Source organism: Petaurus breviceps, unplaced genomic scaffold (genome assembly GCF_028583685.1).
Source record: "Petaurus breviceps papuanus isolate PSGF00001 unplaced genomic scaffold, PetGlider_PUasm1.0 187, whole genome shotgun sequence".
NCBI classification, from domain to species: domain Eukaryota; kingdom Metazoa; phylum Chordata; class Mammalia; order Diprotodontia; family Petauridae; genus Petaurus; species Petaurus breviceps.
In genome coordinates this window covers 1,829,328-1,840,361 of record NW_027185799.1, presented here as the reverse complement: position 1 = coordinate 1,840,361, position 11,034 = coordinate 1,829,328, and the positions used below count along the sequence as shown (strand labels likewise).

The 11,034-nt window shown below is 40.8% G+C and overlaps 1 pseudogene; it reads right to left on the bottom strand.

Moving 5' to 3' along the window:
- Window positions 1-256: 256 nt before the first annotated feature.
- LOC138163076 (3-ketoacyl-CoA thiolase, mitochondrial pseudogene) lies at window positions 257-1,434 on the bottom strand (annotated as a pseudogene).
- Between the last annotated feature and the right edge of the window lie 9,600 nt (window positions 1,435-11,034).

The following is an 11,034-nucleotide window of genomic DNA, read 5'->3' as shown; positions in this document are numbered from 1 at the left end:
AAACAAAAACAAACCCGTATCTGGGGTAGGTTTACAGGTGAAAAGTTCCTTCACTATTGTGGCCTATTAGGTGATTTCCAGGGCGCTGGTAGGGGCCCCTTCTGGCAGGTTTAGGGGGCTTTGGTGTATAATTTTTGATGGGCACTTCAAGGTCAATGTCAGGAACTTATGTGAAGGTTATTATTTTTCTTTCATGCAATTTTTAGCAAATAAATGTTTACAGGCTATGGCCTCTGGTTGATGTGTCCTTGGCTCCTCAGGCTGTGTTCTCAATGATAAGAGCGATACCTTGGCCACCACCAATACAAGCTGATCGCACTGCATACTTTGCACCTCGATGTCTTAACTCATGTACCAGATGAGCAGTGATTCATGATCCAGGGGCTGCCAAAGGGTGGCGCAGGGAGATGGCTGCTCCATTAACATTGGTTTTACTTGGGTCAAGCTGCAAGATTCTTCCACTGCTAGATACTGTGGAGCAAAAGCTTCATTCACTTCGACCAAATCCATGTCTTTCAGGCTCAGCCCAGACTGTTTTAGTGCCCCACTAATGGCAGGAACAGGACCAATGCCCATGATGTTGGGATCACATCCAGATACAAAGTAGCCCACAACTCTGGTGAGCAGAATCAGGTTATGCTTTTTAACAGCATCTTCCCTTGCTATGATCATGGCTCCAGCTCTGTCAGACACTCCCAAAGCATTTCCTGCAGTGACAGTTCCCCCTTTCTTGAAGACTGGAGGGAGCTTGGTGGGTCGTTCCATCATTGTTTGGGGCCTTTTGTAACCTCTCTTTTCCTTTCCTTGTTTTCACTTCAATGGGTGCCATTTCGTTACTAAAGTAGTCAGCATCATTAGCAGCTTTCCACCTCTGCTGTGACTGCAAAGGCATATTTATCACAGGTTTCTCTGCTTGTTTGATGTTTTCCGCCAAGATTCTCAGCAGTAATTGCCATGGGAGTTTTAATATGCTGATCAGTCAGTGCTGTCCACAAAGTGTCTTCCAGCTTGAGGTCTGTTCTAAGCCTGGCACAAAGCATATGTTTCTGACACAGTAGGGAGTCTGGGTCATACTTTCTGTTCCTCCACATAGTACCACTTCAGCATCTGTGGCACAATTCTCCTGACATCCACTGACAAGAGACTGGAAGCCAGAGCCATAGACTCTATTCAGAGAGAGGGCTGGGGTGGCCTGAGGGACTCCCACATGCAGACCAACATGCCTCGCCAGGTATATAGCGTCTGAAGAACTCTGTGTCACATTGCCCATGATCATGCTGTCAATAATTTCTGGAGGGACTTTGCAAGCAGACAGGCTAGCCTTGGCAGCCAATTCAGCCAGGTCGGTGGCTGTAAAATCCTTTAGTAAACCTCCATAGGTCCCAAAAGTGTTCGCTTGGCAGTAACTATGTACACACCTGGGAGAAAGAACATGGCTGGGCAGGAAGGATGCTTTTCCTCAGCTGGGAGAGAGAGAATTGCCGGATCCCTTTCAAATTACCCTTATTGCCCACTGCTCAACTAAGGCAAGACCATGCCAATTATTTTGAAGTGCCAGTAAGCTGCAAGAGGCATTAGAAACAGTCGAAGAGGAGGGGCAAAGCCTGTTGATTTTAGCGGACATTCTGGCCATCACAACAAAAAGCCCATGCCACCCTTCCCTCACTATAACAACAATAACTTACTTAGCACATTTTACACAGCTGTTTGGTATAACAGAAAAACTTACAAAATCTTAGGATATTGTGGATTCCCTAGACTTGCCATTGTCTCCAGAAATGATCCTTTAGAGTAGGAGTCACCAAAGTGGAGTGAATACCAGAGGGACATACAAAGATAGTATTTGAACTGAAGAGAGCAGCACAATTGTTCACTGTTTATGCAGAGGCTGCCTGTTTTTCCCCTTCTCCCTGACTTACCCAGTGCAGGGTGCACAAGGACATTCAGTCCCCACAAACTCCTCCCCAGTTAGGCAGACAAGAGAGTCATTCCCCAATTTGCCCAAGCTCCCTGGTCCCCACATACCCCTGACCTCTCCTCCAGCCTGGTTGCAGCAACTGCAAATATCTAGTCCTCAGGCATAATAATTCCAATGGTGGGAGTAGGAACTCCAGCCAGTGAGGCTTGAGATTGTGGGCACCACTGCTCCTGTGGGCTTAGGGTTTAAGTAAGCCATGATAGAACTTTCTACTCTCTCAGATCCACAATCCTCCACTACTTACACCCTTCTCCTTAACCCTAACTTGGAAGCAAATGAAGGCCATCCACCACAAGGAAACTAGGACCTTTCCAGGCATCTTGCCATCTGCCTTGACACTTTCCCCTTCTCTTACTACATGGAACCAACATCAATCTGGACCTTCTGAGACCTGACTCTTGTAAATCATACTACACCCAAAGAGAAGAGAGGTAGATGCGTACTGGAACAGTTTCAACAAGACTCTACAGAAGAGGAGGATGAAAGTTTAGAATACGTATTGTAAATGATATAGAAAGAGAAGCCAACAATGACTTCTTCCATTTGGATCTACATTTATTTTTGGTAAGGTATTTTTTTCAGCTATGATAGCCATTAAAAGCAAGTATTAAGATAAACTCAACTTTGAACCAGACCTTTGAGCTAATGTATTACAAAATGTTAAACTAAAAAATTTAAAAATAAAGTATTTAATTTTGTTGTTTGCATTAAATATTATTACTAATAATATTTCAGAGCCAAAAAGATTTTGTACTATGAATATAATAAATCATTTAAAAATACTGTTTATTTCATCATTTCCATTTCTTTAAAAAATTCTATTCTTGGGACATGTTTTAGTCCAATACTACATGCATATAATTTACAAATAGACAAAACATTCCTAAGTTGGAGGTGTGTCCTGGAAAATGTTTTATTGATAGGATGAGTAATTTTAAAAGTCTGGGGACCTTTGCCTTAAAGGAGACTCCAGTTCAGAGATAAATCAGACTAGATGACCTCTCAGGTCTCTTCCTGTCCCAGTCACAAAATTTTTGTGACATTCTCTTATGTGGAAAATTATTACCAATGATGTCCCAATGGCAGAAATGTATCTCATACAATAGTAGACATTACAAATCACAAGAATGAGATATCAGAACAAGGTGAGCTTGATGCAGAATTTTGTAGAACTTGCTAAGGACTGCTTGGCATTGACTTCCTGAAATTATTTACTGACATGTGTACAGGTGGGCCTATTCTTAATTCCTGGACAGGAGCAGACTCCAACTTAATAATGATCCAACAAAATAAAAACTGAACTTTATATTACTCACATCTTTTTTTTTGGAAGGGGAAGGGCAGGGCAATTGGAGTTAAGTGACTTGCCCAAGGTCACACGGCTAGTTTTGTGTTGAGTGTCTAAGGTCAGATTTGAGCTCAGGTCCTCCTGACTGCAGGGCTGGTGCTCTATTCACTGTGCCACCTAGCCACCCTCACATTATTTTTTTAAAAATAAATTTTTATAGATTTTTTTTGGTATATTGACTACCTCTTGTATTGCTTGTATTGCTACCTCTCCTGGGGGAGGGGATGCATCCATTATAAAAAATGCTTTTTTTTTTTAAGAAAAGGAAGAAGAGAAAAGAATCAACAAAACCAATCAATACATTATAACATTCAGGCTATATACATACCTACAAACATATATGCATGTAGGTATGTATATACACACATAAAGTATGTGGAAGGGAGGGAGGGAAGAAGGCCCGAAGGGGGCCTCCTTCTGAGGAGAAACAACCAAGCACATGGTTCAAGGACAAGTGTAGGCCAGGAACAGAGAAGTAAGACAGGATGTGGAACACATCACCAGGAACCAGCCACATAGGGGCCTTGCTGTGGGCTGCTCAGTGTCGAGCACTAATAAGAAATGACCAGAGCATGTGGGTAGTTCAAGGAAGAACCATGAACTCCATTTATTGATTCTTAGGATAAGGTTTTTATAGAGCAATGAGACAAAAAAGATTCAAGTATTCTTATCATTATTATAGTCTGTCATATCCTGGAAGTAGAATGGCAATAAGGCTTTGTTGTCTAGGTGCCAGAAAGTCTGAGGAAAAGTCAGTTAACTCCTTTCATATGCAATCACATTGAAGAGGTTACCCACTAAGAGGGTTAGGGTTACTCTGGAGATCCCAAAATACCAACACTCTGGGTCCTGCTGGATGAATTCTACTCAAGTCTTCTCAGCAAAAGAAAAGTAAAATTTATTAAAAGTTCGCTTGCATTAGACACAGAGTAAGTCTGTACTAGGTCATTCTATGGTGCTCTCACTATTCTATGGCATTCTATGGTGCTCTCACACCACATGGTGTGAGATGGGGTCTTACATACAGAAGGTTGTGGGAGGAATCCAGGGGTGGTCTAGAGGAGGAGTTTGGGGAGGGTCTTCAGGAGGAGTTAATGAGGTCAATGAGTGATTAAGGGTGGGAAGTCCCTGGAGGCCACAGACAATGGTGGGCTAGGCCAGTTCAAGGGTGTATTGATATTTTGATAGGCTCAATGGTGGGAAGTAGATGAACAATGGAGGGCTAGGCTAGTAACTAGGCTAGTAGTTAGCAGTTAGTAACTAGACTAGAGGTCTGGGCCCAGCCACAAGGTAAGGCTTATTGATTGCCTCATCAAATAGGATGATTTAATCAAGAGTCCAAGGGAGGTTGCCAGAGCCCATACCTCATCAACAATACAAAGGATGCTCTCCAAGAGCTGGCTTCAAGGCCTCATCATCAAGGACATCAAGGATGTGCACAAGAACTGACCCCCCCAAAAGCAAATATTTTGGCTTTGAACAACTAAAGTCTTGGGACAGAGCCTATTGGTCTCAGAACTCACACAACATTCTTTTAAGTGTAACCCATATCAAAAGACCCAGGGAGCAAACTTAACAAAGCAGGGTAGGGAAGGGCTTCTATAGGGAGCATAGTGAGATTTTTATCTGAGTCCTGAATCAGGCTTCCTTGGCTCCCCACAGGGCCTGGTCTGGACTGAGAGGAAGAAGGGGGAAGCAGACATGTGGGAACAGGACACAGACGGGAGAGGACAGGCCATAGGTGAGGGCCAGGACAAACTTGAGGACAGGTGGTTGGAGAAGAGGAAAGATCTCTTCTCTCAAAGGGGCTGGGGCAATTTCTTTGTTCTGCTTTTATTTGGAGAGGGTTTTTTTTTGTTTGTTTTTGTGAGGGTGGGGTGGGGTGGTGGGAGACCTCAGAGCCCAAGCTGATGGGCAGGAGAGGAGAAGAAGTTAACATGGGTGGGTTTTTTGGAATGTGAATTTCTTTGAGAATTCTTCACATAAAGTGGAATTTGAGTAATGTGAATTTACATAAAGCTTGAACTGCATAGGGTTTTACACAATTTTAAGTTAGGCAACAAAAGGAGCTTATCAGGTGAGGCTGCTCAGTCATTTATTTTAGAAGTAGAGAAGGTAGGGTTGTCTGGTGATTTGGGGTCTGGGGAAGAGACTGTCAACTTTGGAGTAACCTTAGCATTACCCAAGATCAAGTCTGTTCTAGGTCTGTTTTCCCTGAAGTTTATGTCATTAGACCACTTTTGTGGGGGTAGGAGGTTATGGGAATATCTGGGTGAACTTGGAATGAAGGCTTCTCTTTTGAGACAGAATCAGCAAAACACTACAGGCTCCATTTCTTTGACATCTAAGGTTTCTCTTTCTAGAGAGATGCTGGGGAGGAGCAGATGGCTCCCCTAAACTTGTAACACACAGGTTTTTCTGTTTCCTCCATCAGGGATCTGTAATGGGAATGCAAATTTGGAAGACCTTCCCTGTCCCTAGGCTAAAGTGCACCTGGAGCCTGGGGTGGGAGGCTTGTTTTTCAGTAGATACTTTCTGATTGGCCAGTGGGTCCAAAAGGTTGTTACATTCTCTGAGCCAGGAGAAGGCTATATAAGCCCTGATGTGAGGCTTTGTTTTGGGGGCTCACTTTGAGAAGTGTTCTGTGATTTGATATGGATTCTGGGAAGCCGTTGTCCTGAGCCCCCCCCCCCTTTGAAAAACCCAGATGTTGAAACCCAGATGTTGACTGGGTATGGATGTAATGGTTGGACAGTTTGGAAATCTGTCTACTTGATCTGTTTCTGTCTTGATAATTCTGCCTGTATACTTTGAAGTTCGGGGTGCTGACCTTTTTCCCCTGAACTAGGTGAACGATACATGTTTGACTGATTAAAGTAAGCTTGTTAACCCATTTTGAGTTGCTTTCCTTTATCAAAGCAGATCCAAGAACCTGTATGGGCATCAAACCCTGAGGAAGCTTGGGGTGCCTGCTGTTATAGGATCACAACAAAGGCTCACCAAGTTTTGAGCTGCCACAGTAGCTGAAGGTCAAGGAATAAACACAAACCACTGATGAGAGAGCTGGAAATCCCTGAGGGTTCTTGGCCAAGTAATGTTGTGGGTAAGATGATGATTCTTTTTCCCCTTGTTTTCATACTATGCCTGTGTGTGCCCTTGACTTCCCTCTTTGCCTCTTGATTACCATCACTAAACATACTTATGCCTAAGTGTCTAAGGCTACCACTTAAAATCAACGACAGACACTGAAAAAGGTTTTCCTGGAAAGGATCATTTCTTCAGAAATGCAGCTTTGGGAAATTTTTCTCTGGATTATTCATGCTCTGCATAAGGAGCAGTGCTTTTATACACAGAAGGGCTTAACTGAATTGGAAAAGGGAAATGAAAACATACAGAAAAGCAAATGATCACTGATTCTTGGGCTTTGCAGGCAAGGGAGTGATAAAGGACAGCCTTAGTCAAAGGTTGCAGGATCAGATCAGGAGATGATGCTAGACTGCTGGAGCGGGGCAACAACAAATTGTCTGGGTTCTGGAACCTAGGTGAACAACAAACAGTTCATAAATCAAGGTCCCAAGTTACTGACCTCTGGGGTACATGTGGAAAGCTGGAGAAGCACAGTCTCCTCACCTTGGATTTATTATGTTATTCCAGCTACCTTTCTTTCCTTCTGCCCTACCCCCAGGCTCAACCACACCCAGCTGCAGTATCCTATTCCCTACTCAGCCCAGGTCACTCCCAGCCTGCCTTTGTATTATCATACAACAAAGTCCTTCTATGGGCTCAGGTCCCTGTAAGGTTCCAAGTTTTTTTAAATTTATTGTATAGTTTAAGTTGGAGTGCATATACTTGTGTGTGTGTTTTTAAACCATATTTCAACAGAATTTGTTTCCTTTCTAATCTTTGTAATGTACTTTGTGCATTTTAATATAATATTCTGAGAAAGGGTGCATAGATTTCACCAGAATGCCAGAGAAGTACATGGCATAATAAAAGTTAAGAACCTCTGATTTATAAGCATATTGATAAAAATTTTTTATAGTTATAATAGCTTTCATTTATAGCATATTTCTGTGAAATTGTCCCCTGCAGAATTGTTTCATCTGAAGTATTTTCTGAAAAGTGATAAACATTAGGTGGAATGTGCCAGTAAGTTGTAGTCTATAAACACATTAAAATTTGTATAAATGAGATATGAAAGGAAAAAACAAAGATTCCCAAGATATTTAGAGCTAGAAAGGATGTCGAGAATTTATCTAGCTCAACTCCTTACAGATAATGAAATTAGGTCTGGGGGAAGTGACTTGACCAAGCTTATACAACTGATTAGATTGTGTACTAAGTCAGTATTATAGTGCTACTTATGAGATAGAGAGACATCCTCCCTTTATTTTCAGGACACACTATCATACAGAAGAGTCACCACTTGGATCTCAAAACATTTTAAATTTGCAAATTGTATTTTGCACAGTTTTAATTTTATTATTTGTATGATTTTATTATTATTATTTCTGTTAGGACAATCAAAACATTGTGTTAACATGACAATGAAGTCTCCTTGGCTGTCAAATAATATGTATTTTAGAAATGGCCTTCTAGAGATAATTCCTTAATTCTAAAAAAGGGGGTTTCAGAGGCATTGTGGGAGAGTTGGGAGCCTCAAGTTACCTTATTATTCAGTGGAGCAGCCTTCCTCAGCTACTGCTTCTGCAGTTGCAGAACTACTACCAAGGAAAGCTGACAAACAGTGGGTTTGGAGAGGGTTAAAGAAGGAGAGGAGAGAAACAGGAAACTGAACCAGTGAAAAGGACAGACTCAACACAGTTGACATAAGCCCATTACCTTACAGCTCTGGATTCTGAGGATCCCCTCTGGTTGCTTGCAGGGGGAAACCAAGAGTGAAGACTTGTTTACAAGAGGAGAGCTGTTTTCTGATGTTGGAACTGTAATGGAGAGTAATTGGGTTCTGCTGTATGAGAGAAGGTAAATAACACCACGAAGGCTGGGGAATTGAGAGCAACTTACTGCTGTGGTTTAGGTAGTTCTCATAAGCTTACCTCTTCCAGCATGATTTGCATCGCAGTTATATTTTTCTTGTCTAAATAAATGCGAAACGTGACATAGTTTACTTTATGAATTGTCAACAGTTGTGTATTTGCTCCCTGGAAGGTGAGAGGAGGGAGGTTGGGGAAGGGGGTGTCTTAAAATGAATGCAAGAACCTGTGTGTTTTTACCCTAAAGTAGAGGATGCAATACCCCTTCTTTCCTTTGTTGCTTTCCTCCTTCCTTATTTCCTTCCTCCCTTCTTTCCTTCCTCCCTTCCTTCTTTCCTTTCTTCCTTCCTTCTTTCTCTGTTTCCCCATTTCTTTTTACCTTCTTCCCTGCTTTCTTTCCATGATTCCATTCTTCTCCCAGTTACCCTAGCTATGAACCTTTGACTCTGTTTTGTCCTTTATCAATTGGATAAGCCCAATCCTTCCATAAAGTCCTTCACTTCCATCATTTTATTTTCCCTATTATTACTCTAATTCAAGACCTTTTTACGGTATATAGCCAAGTGTACCTATTCTGTATCAGCCACTCTTAACTGGGTTTGGTGTAGTGACTAATGTTGGATTAGATCTTGCATCTGATGCTTATTACCTGTATAATATTACTTAAGAATCTCTGGACCTCAATTTCCTCATATGTAAAATGAGGAGGCTAGACTAGTTGTTGACCTCTAAGGTGAATTATGGTTTTAAATTTATGATCCTTTTGTTATTCTCAGTTTTCCTTACCAAAGTCAGTTCATTCTGAACTTTTGCATTCCTAATATTATTTTGATAAGACTGTGTGAATCTTGTGTATTCATTTTGTTACCTGGCTTTGCTTCTGTTTTCTGCACATTTCTTATTAAAATCTGTTAGGTTTGATCCAATCTAAGTATAGAATAGCATAATAAAGTTCTTAAAACACCCTATTGATCATGTCAATCCTTGTCTAAAAATTAGTCTCAATGGAATTTGGTCCTAGCATCCAGAGTTTTCCATGCTGTGCTTCCAATAGATTTTTCCAACCTTCTGCCTCTTTCTTTATAGGACCTTCCTATTCCATGCAAACCAAATGGTATACTGTTCATCGAGGAAACCTTACCCTTTCCGGTTTCATTTCTGCTTCCTTGAATGTCCTTGTTACTGTCTCACCTGTTACAATCATAGAACTATGGATTTTTAGAACTGGAAAGGAGTAATTTAAACATCCATTGAGAGATCTCAACTCTCATCTCATCCTCTCTGTGAGGTGTTACCTGAACACTGGTCTGAAGAGCTTTCCCCACTTCTGAACTCTTGTAAGCACTTAATGTATATACCACTCAGATTGTGAACTCGTTGAGGTCAGGGATTGTCTTTTGCCTCTTTTTGTATCCCCAGTGCTTAACACAGTGCCTGGTACTTAGTAGGTGCTTAAAAATGAGGATTGATTGGTTGATTAGTGTTTGCTATACTGGTCCATTTGATGCCAAGCGTATGCTCTGCTGCCATGTAATTTTTTTTAATATTTACCCATTTTGTGGCCCCTCTTTGATTTTCCAGTTTCCAGGAGGGTACTGATGCCATCTAATTAATTTATGAATCCCCAATAAATAAGGTTGATGATGATGATGGAATAGCCCCTTGGCATTATTGTGCCTGATTCTCAAACACCTTATTTCTCAATTGAATTTCAAAGAACACCTTATGTAAATACTAATTGGCAGTCAGCTGAAAACAACACTGCCAAGACACAGAAATGAGACTCAGGAGAAGACATAAAGCATTGGGGTCAATGGAATGGGAGGCTCAGGTGTGTCTTATCCTAGACAAATAAAATAATAAGAGAGCTCCTTGCTGTCCATGATGAATTCAAGTTACCTTGCCCAGATGTAATTTAACATCCTCAGGTGCTAAAAGATCTGGCAGATTTGATTGCTAAACCATTGCCAGTGAGAGATATTTGAAAGCTTTTGCAAAATAGGAGATGTAACATAGACTAGAAAAAAACATATTTTGTCTTATTATTCAAAATAGAAGTGCAGAGTCTGTAAACTTTAGACCAATAAGTTTGACTTTAATTCCTGGGAAAATTTGTGGACAAATTTTTAAAGTAATGACTGGTAACCATTTAGAAAGGCAAGCATTGATTTCAAAAAGCTATCTTTCATCAGAACATATAATGTTGGACTAACCCAGGGCTAGGTAACTTCATTTCCTCTTATCTGCATTACTAACGTTGCAGATGAGGAGAATACTGGATATGCAGTTTACCTAGATTTTAGCAAAATTTTTGATAAAATATCTCATACTATTCTTGTATAGAGAACAGAGAGATAAGGATTTAACAATAATACAATCAAATGGGTTCAGAATGGCTGGATGACCAGAGCAGTTATTAAAGAAAGGTCCAATGCCACTTTGACAAGATTTATCCTGTGCTTCAGAGATTTGTGTTTGGTCCTATGCTGTTTAACATTTTTATCAATAACTTGGATAAAGATTATACAGGGTATATTTATCAAATGTCTAGATAACACAAAGCTGGGAGGAATAGCTAACAGTGAATGACAGAAATGGGATCCAAAAAGATCTTGATCTGCTAGAACATGGAACTAACTCTTTTTTTTTTAAAAAACAAAGCTTTTATTTTTTCCTTCATTTTTTAAAATTAAATTTGTTTATCTACTTTCAGT